General features: G+C 41.9%; 1 protein-coding gene across 2 annotated transcripts in view; it reads right to left on the reverse strand.

The window, feature by feature from the left end:
• The window catches only part of LOC116390320 (mediator of RNA polymerase II transcription subunit 13-like), a 69,113-nt gene that overhangs the window by 29,242 nt on the left and 21,746 nt on the right, over positions 1–18,125 (reverse strand). The window lies entirely within an intron of this gene.

Here is an 18,125-nt window from a genome sequence, read left to right on the forward strand (position 1 = left end):
GTGTGTGTGTGTGTGTGTGTGTGTGTGTGTGTGTGTGTGTGTGTGTGCGTGTGTGCGTGCGTGCGTGTGAGTGTGCGTGTATATATGTGTCTTCCTTTCTCTTTCTCTGTTGCTTTGTTGATATTTTGCTCCTGTTTTTTTTCTTCTTCTTCTTCTTCATACCGGAGTGAATGAAATTTCCTTAGTCGCCAGAATTACCCAGTAACCATGGAAACGCTGGCGGTGAGAACATGGCGCCCTGGCATTCAATTTCAACACTGGTCCCTCCCGCCCCTCACCCTCCTCCTTCCTCCTCTGTTCTATTGCTTCCAACACCCCTCCACCAGCACCGCTACCTCCCCCACTCACCCCCCCCCCTCCACCCACCCCTCATCTACTCCTGCTTCAGGGCTCAGACAGGAAGCTCGCTCTAGCCAGCTCCTCTACAGAGGAGAAAGATAGAGCGAGCACCACGAGCAGAATGCCAAGTCTCCGGCAAATCCAGCTCATTAGCTCTAACTGTCTCTGTATCTCTCCCTCGCTTCAAAATCCCACAACTTTTCGTCTTCTTCCCCCACTCTGCCAATCCTCCACAACCCGTCTTCATTTACTCTCGTCATGGCCGACTCACAGCGGGCTCTTGACCCCATGTGACTCTAAAACTGTCACTGACACCTCAAACCTCACATCCTCCCAACACTCCCATCTATAAGTCAACAAAACTGAACCACACACACTGCAGATAAATGGACTTAAAGTTACTTTTCCACATTTGCTCCCTTAATTCCTGCATTTGGTCTTGTGGCTCCTAACAGAGCAGGTACAACGTGTTTCCCACCAGTGGTACTGTAGCAGCACATGCTTAGGTGCCTAAGACAACATGCAATCCACATTAGATGCTCCTGTTTATAGTTTAGCTGTCAAAGAGCCAGCTCACTGCACCATATCAACACACGGTGTGACAAATCACTCTTGCAAGCAAACAAGGGCAGGCATCCACACAAGCATGCACACACAACCTCACAGTCACACAAACATTATTAATATAGAAAATGGAGTGTGAAGTTAAACAATGATCTGACACATTAAAGAGTGATATTCTGTAGGGATGCATAAGGAACACCGTGAACCTGTGGTTTCATCAGCCGTCAGTCAGTGACCACCATGTTTGGAGTTTTTACTGCCTGTTAATCAGGAGGAGGAACACAGATGGCCCATGGGAAAAGTGCGCTGTAGACACTAAATGCACAGCCAACTGCAATAGGGCTTTAAAGCATCACGATCCATCATTCATCACAGTCTGAGCTACAGGGAACTGCATCATGCTTGAAAGATCTTAAAGGCGACTGGATGTAATCAGCCTCAATTAGATTGAACTGAAAGCTCATCATTTTAGTTTTTTTACTGATTTTCACTGATTAAAAGCCAGCTTCTTCTTCTTCTTCTTCTTTTCGTTAAAAAGAAAAATACGTTCTTTCTGATTTTAAAAGTAATGATAGAAAGTGAAGAAAACATAAATGGATTGACTGATTATGCGTAAGTAAAAATACATATTTTATGAAAAATGTTATCAATAATAATAACAGCAGTTAAGCAACAATGTGTGTTGCAAATATTTTTTAAATACAATTTCCACCCTCCTTTTTGCATCTTTTATTGACTTTCACCAAAATAGACTAATAAATATACATTAAAAAAAATGTAAAATGTAAAAATTCTTTAAAATGATGAGCCCTAATTAAACTGTAAAATGTCAAATCTGCACCGACTTGATATCTTTATTGTGCCCACTGAATGTGGGAGCGCTCCAAAAATTAAACTCCACAGATAAAGATGTCTGGGGCTGATGTGCCGTGTTTATCCCAAACAGTCCAACAAACATGTGCAGGTGAGTACGGTCACAGTGCGTTTGTGCTTTTGCAGCGTGTGTGAACGTTTGCCTCAGATCTCTGAACATGCAATGTTACATATCAAAATTGTACCATTATGTGCATCTCACTGCATGCAGCGTGTGTGACAACTGGTTCCCAAAGTGCCTTCGTGCACATGCAAGCTCTGGGCCTGACTTTGCATGTGCAAGTGCTGTATGTATATTTATGTATGCGAGAGTACAGTGAGGTAACGTCCTGACAAATGCATGTTTATTTCATGCAACCTTCCTTCCCCCATCCCCGTGCCTCAATGCTCTTAACTGCTGCGCCACCCCAAACACAAACAAGCAGTGATGGAACTGGGTCGCCACGACCACTTTCTGTATTTCCACCTCTCTTTCTCTCTATCTCATCTTTCCATCTTTCTCTGTTTTGTCCTTCTCTCTTTTCCCAGTGTGTCCAACCCCGTCTCTCTCTCTCTCACTTTGACAACTCTTCTCCGCTCTCTTTTCACGTCCGGCGACTGTGTTGGTCTCACACCACTAGAGGGAGTGACCACTCACCACTACAATATTGTGCTAACAAACACAAAGATGGTATTGATCTGAGAGAGAGAGAAGGCGGGAGTTGAGGTGTAACAACACTCCGTCTTGAACACGATGACCCCGCTTCACAAATTTCCTTCCTCCCCTCTCTTTCTCTCTCTCTCATATTCATTAATTTGTCTTGGATCAATAGCACCAGCAGTATTGGCGTCCAGTGGTGTCTCTGCAGTGTGCAGGCTATGAACTACCAGTGGGCAATTCGTGTGTATGCGTGCGTGTGTGTGATTTCACACAAAACCCCACTGCCACTTTACTAATTAGCTACTCTGCTGCATGTCTGAGGAGAGGTTGTTCTGTCTTAGCTGTATGTCTGTGTGTGTGTATATATATGTGGTGTGGTGCATAGCAACGTGCCTTATGCTTGAGCGACAGACAGACGGAGAGAGAGAGAGAGACAGAGAGAGAGAGCGAGAGAGAGAGGGAGGCAGAGATAGAGAGACAGACAGGCGGAGAGACAGAGAGAGAGAGACACAGAGATAAGGACGATGACGATGACTTCTGTGGAAGTGGGCGATGAGAGCAAAATTTATTTTCTGATAATTATGAAAACATTATCTCGGCATCATATCTTCCGAAAAGTTTTATCGACATTGATTAACAACGCTATCAAACTGCAGATTTTTAGGATTTAATTACAGATCAGTTTAATCGTTACCACCTTACTTGGCGATTCAGATTTTTTTGTATCTTTAGACACAGTTGCTTTCTCCACATAAAGGGGAAATTCCCACCAAGGACAGGTATGTGTGTAATATGAGCAAAACAGACTTCTAACAGCGCCAATTTCACACGCAACACTCACATGGACATCAGAATAACAAAAAGAGAAGTGTGCAGAGGGACCCAAGAAGCCCAGGATATTACTTATAGCAGTTCACCGTCTTTGTTCAGGCTGTTAATACGGCAATAGTATGCTGTATTACTCTGGCACTGAGCCAGAGTTAATGCAGCTAGGCCAGCTGAGCCACAAAGCCCTCAATACCAAACAGAAAACGTATATATATATATTCTAAACTCACTCATGTAGAGACAGGGAATAAAAACATGTTGACAGTGCGGCCCGTTTTCCACTGCAGGAAGTTTGGCAAGAAATCAGGATGTTACTTGGGAGAACCTCTATTATTCAGGGACTTTACATTTCCACTTGACAAATCTGCTACCAACTTGGGTTCTTTGACTGAAGTTGTAGCTTGAAATATGGCGGGCAAACATTTTTGAATCTTTGTAGTTCCTGTAGATCCCATACGTTTAAGTTCATCAGCGTCTGTATTCTTTACACATACAGAGGTAATGAATATGTTCTCAAGAAATAAGGTGTGTAATATGCTTGTTGAAATATGTAACAGACTCTGAGATGGAAGGTTAACAATGGGACATATTTTCTTTCTTACTGTCTCACCTCATTTCAAACTGCTCTTCAGGTCATGAAACAGCAAACAGCCCAGTAGTACATGTGACAGTCACTTACACATCCTCTTGCTCTAGTGACACCGTTTCCGAAACTTTTGCGCGACACCTGTCTCTGCTATGCCTCCTAACACATCACCCACCACATAATCCAGATGGCAGTAAAGTGGAAACTCTGCAGACTTTTGAGTTGAACCGATTTCAAATCTTTTCAATCTTTAGTACTGGAAGCAAAATGACTCACATTGCCTTCATTTCAACCCGTACACAGATTAGATTTACAAATGTTGGCTGAAGTCTGGGATGTTGGCAGTGTGCTTATTGAATCCAGTTAGTCCCCTCAGGTGCAGGCATTCAAACGTGAACTTTAACTGGCTCTCTTATCAAGTCATCTCACCTAATGATGGCAATCGTATTTCAATGAAGATGGAATGTCTCGACTTGTTAGGTAAAAGCATTATGTTAAGGGAAGACAAGGTATTGAGTGGACGCCATGCACAATCGTACTTTAAAACTCATACGTTCCTTCATGAGTAAATGTATGTAATAGCAAATAAGTTGAACGCACACATGGCAGACACTAAGACCCAGAAAGCCCAGAAAGATGGACAGAATGAGGAGCAGTGACAGCGAGGAGGAGGAGGAGGAGGAGGAGGAGGAGGAGGAGGAGGAGGAGGCTCACAGAGAGTGAAGGGATGAGGGGAAAGTCTGGAATCAATTAGGTGACTGAGCTGTAGTTGCTTGCATAGTTGTGGGAGTGAGTCAGGCAGAGAGGCAAGAGAAGGGACCAGGGTGTGAATGTTGTGCCATGAGCGTATGTATTCATATAAACACAAGCACACGAAAGCAACAGGATATGCCCACTCATCGAGTATGTGACGTCATTTTACGTGTGAGCACTGAATCAATCTACATGTTTTTGATCTTCTCTTCCTCTTCTCTCCGACAGCACCAACGGAGTCAAGTTGCAGCCAGAAAAAGCCCCACCTCTCCTGAGCTGAGGTCAAAGTGGAGGGTAAGAACGAGTGGCTGGCACCGACCCAGGCCATGTCAACTCAGCAGCGCTCAATATTCCCTGACACAACTTCCCCCTCGTTACTTCTTTGTATGATGAATTCACAGCACTTAGTTTTATATCGCTGGCTCTGACGATGGGGGAATTTGACTTTGCGAGCACATGTTGTAGAAAGCTTACACCACGCTGAAGTTTGCAGAACAAATCAGAATTCTGCGGACGTGACAATATGCACAGGATATATACGTATCACGTCACAACTTTAAGTGACACGCATTGTGGTTTATTCACATGGCTTCTGCCTGGTGTGAATATTAGGAGGCTAAAGCATCTCTGCTGCTGGCATGCATTGGGCATACTGATGAGAAGAGGACAGAGAGAGATGAAACGAAAACTGAGTTTCACTGTACGTGTGTCTCCTGCGTGTGTCAAATAGCAAGATTAACAGGGGATTGAAAAGAAAGTAAACACAAAGAGGCAAAAAGATAACGTGTAAAGTGACTAGGTGTAATTCTCTGAGGAGTCAGCGTCTCCGTGTGCAAACAGGAGAGGCTGTTTCACAGACAAAGATGCACATTTTACACACATTCGAAAGGGAAGCAATCATCACGGGCATGCAGGAAATAAAGAGGGAAATAAATAATTGAAGCAACAAAGAAGAATCACTGAATGCATCATGTTAACACAAGAAAACACCAGCTGCCCACGGCTCAAATTTTCTCCTCAAGCCAACAAGACAGGCAGCAGATATTACTGTAGGCCAAATTCAATATGTGCTGTTCCATTTTTTAAGAGATTAAAAACTTTCTTCTGTATATTTCCCAGATTTGTCAGCTTCTCATTTATTGTTTTTATTTGGTAAACAGAAATGACACATCAGGCGCTTTAATTTATGTAGCATCTCACCAGTCAGTCCAGTGCTGAATTGGAGTGATACTGTGTGTGATTCATTAATAAGAGCATGTTGACAGTGTCATTAATAATTCACGGGGAATTTACTGTAAAAATGCAGAGGCAATGGTGTAATTAGGGTGACTAGAGAGGATCTAGCTGGAGCTTTAATACCAACATCAAGTGCAAAGGGAGAGCACTCTGTAATATAACCTGATATAAAAACGCATGTGTGTGTGATTGTGTGCTTAGAGGTTTCGCTACATGAGGAGAGGGATACAAGGGGAGAGGTAGTGTGAAAGAGAGGGACAAACTGAAATAGAAACAAAGTATAACAAAAATAGAAACAACAAAGAAGATAAGAGGTCTGAAAAGTCATGACAGCAAAGGTATGGATATAAAAATGGGCTCTGTATGATGCTGACAGTGTGTTGGTGCGTATGCATTGGCCTCTAACTAACCCCGACAATCATAAAAGAGACAAATGTGCAGAGAAAAGCCAACTGAATTATCCCACCACCTTACATAATGTGACACTCAGCTCATACACACACATATGTGATGATTGGGATGCTGCTGATGGATGGATGCTAAGTGCCAACTGTTTTCCCACAAGTCACTGGGAAATAAATAAATGAATTGGACGAGGTGTCTGGACTGTTTAGTACACATTGTCATGAAAACACATTTAGTCTCTGTGGTCTCACATAATCACAACTTGCCTCGTGGATTTCTGCACAGAATTAAAAGTAAAATGAACTCGGGAGTGTGAAAGAAACTAAACGCTGTAAGCATTCATTTCTCTGCTGAACAAGATTGAATAAATATTGATCAAGACGGCAAACATACACTTATTTACAAAGATTGTATTCCTTTAAGTTGATGTGCAGGTGTTTGACAAGTGCTTGGACCCTAATTATTATGAGTGTATTTGTTGACCATGTCATCAACAAATAAGATAATTATTAGTCAAATGTGTTGTTCTTATATTCCTTTCACATTTTGAGTTGTATGGCTCTCAAACTGCACCATGAATTAATTATCTTGTCTACCGTTTCCTCTCATAATGAATCCTGTTTGTAAGAATAGACAGGAAGTAACAGCAACTGTTTGTTTCGGTTTACGTAGCTGAATGTGGTGAGGACGACTTGTATTTACAGTTTGCTATTAATGTAAGCAGATGTTTCTGAACAGCGGTGGTCTGAAAGTCCATCTACACCTGGACGTTATGCTTTCCACTGGGAACATGTTTTTCCCACCCACCTCTTCATGTTTTCGTAGGAACTGCAATAAGTGCATCGAGTCAAAAATATCGCAACAACATTTTTCGATTGATGAAAATGGTGGCAGATGAAAACATCTGTGTGGACCATAGAAATGACATTTCTCAAATGTTTGCCATATTTACGTCATGATTTCCATCGTTTGGTAGATTTGACCAGCACTAGGGTCACCTCATTGTGCCCTCTTCTTCTGCAATGGCTTAATGGCACATGACTGGAGAATTAAAGACAGCAACTGCTTATCTCGATGCACCCAACTCCTAATATTTACATGACTGTAGCGACTGGAAATATGCATTAATTCGCATTTTCTCTGACTGAATTGTTGGGAATTTGTTTGAAATTTGCTGTAAATTTGAATGAAGACTTGGCTCATCAGAGAACTACAGCCTGACAACTGATCAACCACAACGCTGACTCATATAAGTAGTAGCACTCTGAAGTGCAGAGCATCCTTCTTCCTTTAGATGCTGACTGAAGATAAACTAAGTGTTAAATATAGGGACGAATAAACACACAGGCTGTTCAGAGGAAAGCCAGTGACACTATTTCACAAAAATATGCTGGCAGAAAAGATTGAAAACCATCAAAAAGGAATAGACCTGAAACACTGAGAGCTCCTCCTCTTTTCCTCCCACTTTTTCTTTGTATAAGTAGTTGTATCTCCTTCTAAACAACCATGACATCGACCTGAGACTGAACTCTTCCCATGTCTGCTCATACTGGGAAGCTATCCATGTCCTTAAAGGAAGGTGGACTCGCATCATTTTCTCTCTGGCAGTGTAACCACACAGCCTCAGCTCACACCAAAGCACCACATCAGGGGAGGTTAGAGACGAATGATCAGAAACGATGCGTTTGACTCGTCGTTCCAGAGGAAGCGTGAGTGAAGCTGGAGACTTAAGAGTGACTGCGACTCTACGTGGCTTGTGTTTGCAGTCTGCAACACCATCTCAAGTGGATGATATTTTGAGTTGTTGTTCAGAAGTGACGCTTCCCATGAATTCCCATTCATTCAGCTAAATAATGTATCAAGTGTCAAGCACCTAGTAGCGCCGTGCACAATGCCAAATATCTAGCAAATTACAGCGCTACGGTGGAAGAAAAACACTTTAGAGTAGCACTTAAGGATTTAATGTGTGTACATTTTCTGAATATTGTAGGTATAACATTGTGTTAAGCAACAGAGAAACATAATATTTTTGTCTGATTGTCAGATTGTCTGGTGCACAAAAACATAACATTTTAACATTACATTTAGAAGTTTAACAATGCACATTAAAGAGAAACACAAGCAGATTAAAATATAAGAGCGCAATATCATTAATCACTTTTGCCAGAGCGGTGTAAAAGGGCACATTTCTGTGATGTTGACCCTCATGTTAAGCCACAGATACTTGAGCACCTCATTAGAAGTGAATGGGCCTCGAGGTGGGAGGCAGGGCAGCTATTGAGAGGCTTAGCGGGACTCCACTGGGCTTCCTAACTGCCACTAGAGGGGAGAGGGGAGAAAAGAGAGAGCGAAAGAGAGAGAGACTGACAGCAAGCAAGGCTTTCTCCATCTCTCTCCTCTCCTCTCTTTCCAGGCTGCAGTTCATTCATGGCTGTGTCTGTGTCGGTCCCCGAGTCTGGTCCTTGGAGCACTTACAGTATGAGCATGCATTTTTCATTGGAGTCTTGCAAAGCACTGCAGACGTAAATTATAGAACAGCAAATCACTAAACAAGTCCTTAATATCTAGTAGTCAGATATGGCCTAATTGCTCAGAAAGATGTAGAAATTAAAAGACAATCATTTAAAAAATGCTGCATGCAGCCATAATTAAAACAAGCCACATTTGAGTGGAGTCTGGCATTATGGATCAATTGCGTACTGTTGTACGAACAAAATGTTCAACACAATCTAATAGAATGAGCACATCAGATGCTTGAACATTGATTGTTGATTCAGTTGTATCCATGTTGTCTTTCTTACCAAACAACACTTGAGTTGGTATATATATGTGTCTTATCCAAAAAGGAAAAAGACAAACAAACTAAAAGTAGTTTCCACAGCGATGTGAGGGAATCCTGCTTCACACTCAGGGATGATCATTTCTGCTTTTGGCCACACAAGGTCTCATTATCTGGGTTTTTATGACACAATTCCTCAGACTTCTCTGGCATCTGTGCAGAAAATGTGGTTATGGAGGACAAAGAATAAACACACTGATGATGAAAGAACGGCCCATCTTAAAAAGAGTGTGGGAATTCATTTCAGTGGCACCACCAGGCAGTTATTTTAATCCCAAGTGGTTACAACATTGGACTGCTAGAACTGAAAAAGTACAATCAGCAACTAAAAAGTTAAACTTCACTGAATAATCCAAAAAACTATGAAATACATTGAAAGGTTTCAGTGACGTTGCCCGTAGAGCCATTGAGAAGCTCAAAGTTTCGCCCTTTGCCATCTTAGCAGTGACGACACAGCCTAAATCAGTGCTGATCTAAAACATGGGCAAAGAGGTGGACGGTGGTGGGGCTGAGGCGGCCCGGGTGAAGACAGCTGTTTTCTGAAGCTGGACGACTACGGGGATTGACTTACTTTTGGAGCCGGCTTCAAGTGGCCATTTGAAGAACTGCAGTTTTGGGCACCAGTGCGTTGGCTTCAGTTCTTAGCACCGGAGTTTGTAGCTTGGTTTATTCACTATCATGGCCTTTGTTTCTTTAAGTAAGAGCGTGACTACATTTAGACTCTGTTATGTAGCTTTAGCTAGCAGAAATGTGTTCAGAGACTTTCAGTATCAAAACAAATACATCCTCATGATTGCTAAGTGTTTTAACAAACAGCTGAAGTCCCTATATCTGGCTATTGTGGAGACATTGATTGTGTGGGTAGTGCAGCACAAAATCAGCATTTCTATGCTGCTGATAAAAACGCCAGGGGAGAAAATCAATTTGGCCGTTGTAGTCGCTTGACGCCGGCTGAGAGGCCTCACAAACTGCAGATATCAAAGGCAGCTGGCTCGTCTTCAAAAAGGAGGATCAAAGGGAACAACAACAGTATTCATTCCTTTTAATCCTCCATCATTTATTATACATATATAGCTGAGATTTCAGAGTCATCTTCGGTGTTAAACACATTTGGTTTTAGTCTGCACATCAAAATACTTATGTCCTGAAGCAAAATCTTAAAGTCTGAAATAAGATGTGCAGGAGGGCTATTCCTATATATAAACAACAACATCTTTCATTGTTTGTCCTTGTTTTTTTTAGCTCAAAGTACTTTTTGTTTTAACAACTATCTGCTACTATTGTGTCTGTAAGGATACAGTAGAGTAATGTTCACCATTAAGTCACCCTGCCTCCCTTTACGTAAAGCTGCATAGTATCAATGTCAACTATATTTATGTAGCCCAGAATAAGAAATAACTGATTTGCATCAAAGTGCTTTACAATCTCTACAACACACAGTATGACACCTGCTGTCCCTTAATTCACACCACAAAAAATCATTAAAGTGATATAGCGGACATGTTTCAAACCAAATATGATATATTTTTGCCCATATATACAGTATTCTATCTTATTGTATGCACAGAAGGTTGCACTGGTCCCACTCTGAACTATCTGTACTATCAGTTTGCTTTTAAGTTTTTATTGCATATAGAGCATTATGGGTGAGAGTTAGCTCATGAATGAATGAAAATGACTTGGAATTTAAATGTGAAATACAAATGTATAACCTCAGGCAAAATATATATTGGCCCCACGATCTATACAGCATCTCAAACATTAATCTTCCATGCATGGAGACATATCAAAGTCTGAGGTGAACGACTTCTGTGTATCTTCCTTTTGGTTCCAATTCACCCCATAAAAGATGGAGAAAGGATTCCTTCTTTCTAACTTAAACATGAAGAACAGTACATAAACAGAGTTGGTTTGTTTTAAGGCCTTCCTATAAACCTGTATTTTATATCAGCACTAGGTTGTTGATCGTCTTGAATGCCAAACAGAAATGTCATACTCTCCCTGCCTTGTACTTCCCTCCACCCTCTGTCTCAGTTTGCCCCACCCTTCAACTTTTTCACTATTTTCACTACACTTACACTTCTCCTCCATCTACTTCTGCTACACTCTCTAGCTGTTGCTCTTTTAGTCCCTCAATCTCTTTCTGTGTCACACACTCTCGCACTCTCTCTCTCCCTCTCTCTAAGACACACACACACAAAGCTCTCATTCTTTCAGTTTGCAGCTTTTCTTTTAAAACCGAAAGCTTGTGAAGGAAAAAAACGTACACCCCCACCCCTTCTCGGTGCAGCTGGGAAACTTCACCCCTACCGTCTCATCTCTCTCTCTCTCTCTCTCTCTAAGACACACACACACACACACACACACACACACACACACACACACACACACACGGTGCAGGGTCAGGGGGTCACAGCCCACCACGCCCTGACAACCCCACAAGGGGTGGAGAGAAAAAGAGGAGGCGGGAAGGAAATCAGAGATTCTCAGTCCTTGCCCCACAAATTTACAGACAAGTAAACATGACTGAGGCAATTTTTTCCTCGGCTCTCAATCTGCTTCCTTCAGTCCTTGTTTCCTAGCTCACTTTCCCTCCTCTCTCCGTGCATCCAGGAAAAGTCGGAGAACGGGTTTTTTCCCCCCACAAGCAAATTTTTCGTATTTGGAAGAACATCTGTGACCGCAAACTGGACATTTGTTCATCCAGCCAGAAAGTAGGCACAGCCAAAGAACACACTGATCCTTTCTAACAGATTTGAGATGAGAAGGATGTGAACTGGAAGTGACCAATTTTCAAAACAAGTGTATGATGTATTTTGCTGACAGGATGGCAAAAAAGGAGCCTCAAAAAGAGGCATGCAGAACAACAAACCCACTGCATATCTAACTGCCGAAAGAGAAATGGCAGATGTTCTTCTCTCCCTCCAAACAAACCACTTTTTCTCTTCTTTTTGAAGCATGAATTCCCGTCATACGCACGCTCCCCTCCCTTTCTCCCTCACTACATGCGTCTCTCCCTTGTCCTCCCCCCCTCCCTCTTCTTCCCGCCCCTCCTCCCCTCTTTTTTCTTGCTCATGTTTTCTTTTCTTTTTTTTTTTGCTATCATGGAATCGCCGCTTTCCACATGTGACTCACTTTTTCACCAGCCAAAGCCAGACAGGGGGAAAAAAAAGAGAAATGCTTGCGTCTTCTCTCTGCCTCTCTGACTCTGTGTCCCTCTCAGTAGGTGAAGCAGCATTCCTTTATGGGGCTCTTATAACCTCCATAGGTCTCCCTCTTTCAGTGAGGTTGTTCGCTATTGAGACATGTGTCAGCCGGGCGACCTAGTTCCCAATTCAAGGAAAAATTGGGAGGCTAATTATTCATTCCCGCTGTGTGAGTTTTGCTTCTGAGAGCTGTTCCTAAGACAAACCCTGAAGGAATAAAAAGAAGCAGTAGGCCTTGATTGGCAACCGTACACCCCCACCTTTTATTTGCCAAGGAACTGAGCGTGCTCGCAGACATTCGCCACCCTAACATCACAGAAAGCAACCCCAAAAACAAGGGAGGAGAGAAAAAAAATAAAGCACAACAAAGCCTGAAAAGAGGCGGAGTAGCAGGAGGAGGGGGAGGATGGAGAGAGGGCTGGAAGAGGCGGGTGTCAGAGGGAAGAATGAATGCCAAGTAAAAGTTGTTGACACAGAAAAGGGGCTTGAGAATCATTTTAAATCAAGGACGGACTTAGTTTTTAATAAAAATAAGATTATTAGAAGAAGATCTTCCAACATTTTCTCTCTTTAAATAGTTTAATCATTTTCAACTGATTCAATAAAGGTTTAAACCTAAGGTGTGCTTTTTATTTTATCAGTAAAGGGATACATCTCAGAGCAACATGTGGTAGAATGATATCATTGAATCAATGGAAAAGGCCAGTGATGATGAATATCTGCTTTGTTCTTGTAAATGTTAGGTTGCTGCTCTCACCCATTTCTCTAACCCCAAGAAAAATACCTTTCCACAATCGCAGCAGTGTGTTTCACTTAGTCTCTTCTATTCACTTCCCGCCTGCTTTATTTTACCCTAATTGACCCGCGTGGCCCTTGTCTTGTTAATCTTTAACGCCTTTCATTCATTTCCTATTCACCGCGTTATGACTACAAGTTAAAATGCTTCCTAACTAAACCTGTGTGCACAGAAATTACCACTTTCACCCACATTATCAGGTCGGAAACACACTTCTCTGTCTACTCACTGGCACCTGCTCCGTCTGACAGTATTCAACATGCATCCTGGGAGGAAAGGATCAACGTGTTTGCACACCTCATCATTTCTGCTGTGCATGCAGGGATCACATTGGCACAATGCTAAGCAGGGAGAGCAAATGCTGCAGAGCTTTTGGAGCATCGCCTGTGACAATCTCACTGGATGTTCTTCTTCGCTTGTTAATTTGCCATTGTATAGTACCGTTACGACGATGTCATTAACACTGGTTGGTGGAGACGGAAGAAGACTGAAGGGGGAAAATAACAAAGAGAAGTAAAGGGGAGAGATATGGGATCATAAAACACATCATAACTCTCAACTACTTCCCAGATCTTAAAAGTTTTACATATTATGACGGCCTGAGAATGTGTCGGCCCCAGTATAACCGTAAAGGTTGGATTTCACAGTGTGCAGTATATTCAGCTGCTCACTGTCACCATCAAAATGATCAGTTGGTTACAGCTCACGGTAGAAGAGCCGGCACGTTGGGATCGCCGGTTTGAATCCTGGCTGAGATAATCAGGGAGGTGAAACAGACACCGGACTCCATTCACTTAACAACTGCTGCTGAGATGCACTTCAGCAAAAACACTTAATCCGTCAGTGATTCGAGGAGGGCCATGAGTAGAAGATTGTGGCAGCACTGCACTGACTGGATATGATGGTGCTTTCAGGTGGATAGGTGCAAATATCTGTCGCCGTATGAGGAGGTTGCTGTAAATTGCAGCTCTGAAAATTTGCACTAGAAAAATAACAATAAAAAATAGCACATTTAAGGAATAGTTTTGACATTTTGGAACATGTTTTCATTTGCTTTGTTAATGAGAGTTAAATGAGAAAATCATTACCACTCACATTTAAAACTACAACCAGCAGAGAGTTAGTCTGGCTAGAGACAGAGTGAAACTGGCTCCGTCATCCTATTCCTTTCACGAGACTTTTAAATGCTTTACTTTAAGAGGATGTACATGTTTAAATACTTGAATTTAATACTGTATCATATCTGGTGCAGTTCTGATGGTAAACTGGTAAAAAAATAAAAAATAAAAAATAGTCCTTTGAAGTTTCCATCTGCTGCATTTTTTATTTTGTAATGCGGAACATGTCTTGCTAAGTGACTGTGACAGTCCCACCTCTTTAAAAACAGGTGTGCAGTGTCAGGTGCACATAATTAGAACAAATCAAACACTTCTCTGGTGTAAACAACAAACACCAGTAAAATACATGAAATGCTCCACATGTCAGGAATTCAGTCTGCTCCTACGCACAGCAGAAGGTGCCCTGAATGAAACTTTAAGCGGCGTGCTCCGAGTGTAAAATGACATTGGTTTTGATCCAGTTTTGAATAATAAAGAGTCCCTAAAATAAACAGGATATGGACGGGAACAAGTATGTACGGCACATTATTATTAATGGAGCATCCTCGTCAGCAGATCCATAACAGTAATAACCTCAATCTAACCTGTATTTCTGAAGCAGGTGGCAAGTAGTGAAGAGGGTTTGTCTCCACAGGCCAGATTATGAGTTCACAGCCAGACGTGGACAGATGGAGGCAGAGGTTAGCCCTCCTTCGTGCGCTTTGCTTCACATACACACATTTGGCAAACGTTTTTTCACAGAACAATTACCTTGCGACCTCTGCCAGCCCACACACACACACTCACACACACACACACACACACTTGGCCAATTACGGACACACACGCAAGGAATGATAACAGTCGCAGTCAAGCCACACACACAGAAAGCTGTCATGGTGTGCGCATACACACTCCACAACCCCTCCAGCTCCACAAAATATGGCAACCAGTGCTGTTTATGAAGGGCACAGCAGCACCCAGCTGCAGCTTTCTAACACAGAAGACAGACAGACTGAGATGCTCCCGTACATATTTGGAAGAGTTGTTTTGGTTTGGTTTTCTTTAAACCCAGTGCCTGAAGTCATGTCCAATTCACTCCCCCTCTCTGTTCTGTTAATTCCATTATCTCCGATTATTCATTCTCATAAGCATCGCTGCTCTAATCCACTTGTTGGTCACATATCTTTGTTACACCAGCCAACCGCTGAGCTGATAATGGATACGCATGACATAGGTTTTTAAATCAGTCCCGTCTCGCTTGTTCTCATTTTGACTGGTAACTGTGATGACAGCAGAGACACACCGAAGGATGCCGAAAGTCATTTTAAAGTAAGATAGTGTCAAAGAGTGCTTTGCAGGTGAGTGATTTAGTAGTTTATTTAAAGATGTGGTGTTACTGTAAATCATCTCTCCATTGCCTTGCATCCCCTTGCTTCTTTGTTAGTCATTTTTTTGGGGGGGGGGGGGGGGTTCTTGAATTAAGTATGCGCATCATTTCTCTGAGACAGTGTGGTTAAGACTCACGTCCCTGGAACAACATTCACCCCCAGCTAGGATTGATTCCAGTCACAATCTTTTTTTCGGCTGGATTTCCCCTACTTTGTATTCCTCTCAGCTTTACTACAGTTTCAAGAAAGAAAAGGAAAACTCAGGGTGGTGGAAGACTGACTCTTGGTTAAAACAAAACATATAGATATTTCTACTGGGAGCCTTACTATGCAGGAAACATCCTGAATCTTAAATCCCAGGAATAATAACACTCATTTAATGTGATACGGGTCTGGTGCACAGGATTAATACATTTCAGCAACCTCAAATGAAATGATTCTGATCATACAGCATAGATAAACACAGTGGAGTGTTAAGTGAATGGCTCTCTAACGCTTCCTCCTGCTCCTGCATTCACCTTGACCACACGCTGTTTTTGTGGCACACAGGAGCACCGCCTATGGTGTTATCAAAGTCATCAGCCCGTAGTTTTATCCGCTGCAGATATTCCTAACTAGATAACGCTACACCCACACACACTCTGCAAATCCATAACCAATTCAATTATTGTACTCTTGTCTCGTTATTAGTTGACAGTATTTGTGGATTGACAAACAAAACTGACATTTCCATTTTAGTGATCTGGCAGATGCTTTTCATTCAGATAAACTTCAGATGAGTGCAACAGCAGAATTATTTGAAATGCTTAAGTCACCACTGTAAGGGCTGCTGTAGGGTTTAATGCCTGCACAGCACATGTAACACTTATTACTGACTGAGCCTTTATTTTTGATAAAGGGAATCTGCAAATTTAATGAAAGCTTTGTTTGAGGATTGTTTTTTTACACATTTTTGTACACTGGGATTGGAAAATAATAAAAACTGCATATCAAACTGAGCTTCTATTGCAACAGCCTATTTACTTCCTTTGACACTAAAATCGTGGGAGAAGGACAGCATGAATCAATGGTGAGAGGTTTATCAAAACTAGACCATTTTGTAAGCAAGAAAAGAGTGAGATATGACTCAGAAATAGGTTTTGAAGTTGTTATGGAGACGAGGTAATGACTCATGCTCATCTAACTCAGGTGGGAACGTGAGTCCTCCGTAGGGAGGAAAGGAGGCAGCAAGGCCACTGCAAGGAGAGGGATAAATAATTGGACAATTGTATCAGAACAGAGAGCGTGGACAGAAGTCTAGGTCATGGCCTGAAAGTACAGTTTGAGTTTTGTTTTTAAAGTCAGTACAGCAGGAGCAATGCGACAAGAGATATGTAGGGACACTAAGGACAAGTCTGGCTGCAGCTGCATGAGATGCAGGGACTTTCAATATTATAATGTGGCTGTGGATAGTCTCATTTGGGAGATATGTTTGGTTCCAATCATGGCTATGATGTTGGACTCGACAGTTGTTATTGAAGTCACTGCAGTGTTGTCAGTATTGAAGGGGAAGTCTTGCATAGGTTTTGCCAAAGAAAAACAGCAGCACAGTCTTGTCAAGGTTGAGCTAAAGGTGGTGGACAAGCATCCCGACTGGAGATGTCAGGGAGGCAGGAACAGACGAACACTGCTCGGCTTAGATGAAACTTTACCAGTCCCCGTGTGTCACACTCCCAGCTGTCAGAGGATGGAAAGTAAAAGGCAGAGTGTCGCTGGTCTCAGAGCAGCAGGAAAAGCTATGTGATATGAAGCAAGAGCCAAAGACTAGAGACTAGAAAGAGAAGAGGCGGAGGCCCAGGAGTGAACCCTGGGGAAGGTGATGAGCACTGGATAGTCTGCAGTCTGAGCTCAATGATTTGGAAATAGAACAACTATTAACAGATGATATAAACAGATGAAGCACATGAAAAATAGGAAGTAATGAAGAAAATGTATTTTTCGCTTTTTCCAACAGTGATTTTTCATTCACATTCAAATCTTGAATCTTGTTGATTTTTTTAAGTTATTGCTTTTATATATATGGTGCTTATTTATTTATTTTTTTACTGACAATGGAGTTACGTTAAATGGTGATCGCATCTCCAATACAACAGATTATACGTATATGTCCAATACAGATAAAAGACAAATATTCAATGGATACCACAAAGAGACTCGTGACAAAATCTACAACAAAAAGATCCTAGAATTCCTTGTAACATCATTTTACAAGATGTCATTCTAGGTGTAAAGGTATATTTAGTCAATGGACACTCCATCCTAAGATCAGTTGCAAACTCTGAACTTTTGTCTACTTTGTGATATAACAAGACACTTACTTGACTCCCTCTAGAAACAATCACTAAAACTACAGTGTTCACACTGCAAAAAAACACTCAGATACCTAATTGCAATACTTATGTATTCACTCAACTCATTTACATCCATTTTTTTATAGTAAAGGAATTTGAGAACATTAATTAAATAATTAATAAAAACAGAAAATCTGTGTGTGTGTGTGTGTGTGTGTGTGTGTGTGTGTGTGTGTGTGTGT

Source organism: Anarrhichthys ocellatus, unplaced genomic scaffold (assembly GCF_004355925.1).
Source record: "Anarrhichthys ocellatus isolate YVR2014 unplaced genomic scaffold, GSC_Weel_1.0 scaffold23, whole genome shotgun sequence".
Classification (NCBI taxonomy): Eukaryota; Metazoa; Chordata; class Actinopteri; order Perciformes; family Anarhichadidae; genus Anarrhichthys; species Anarrhichthys ocellatus.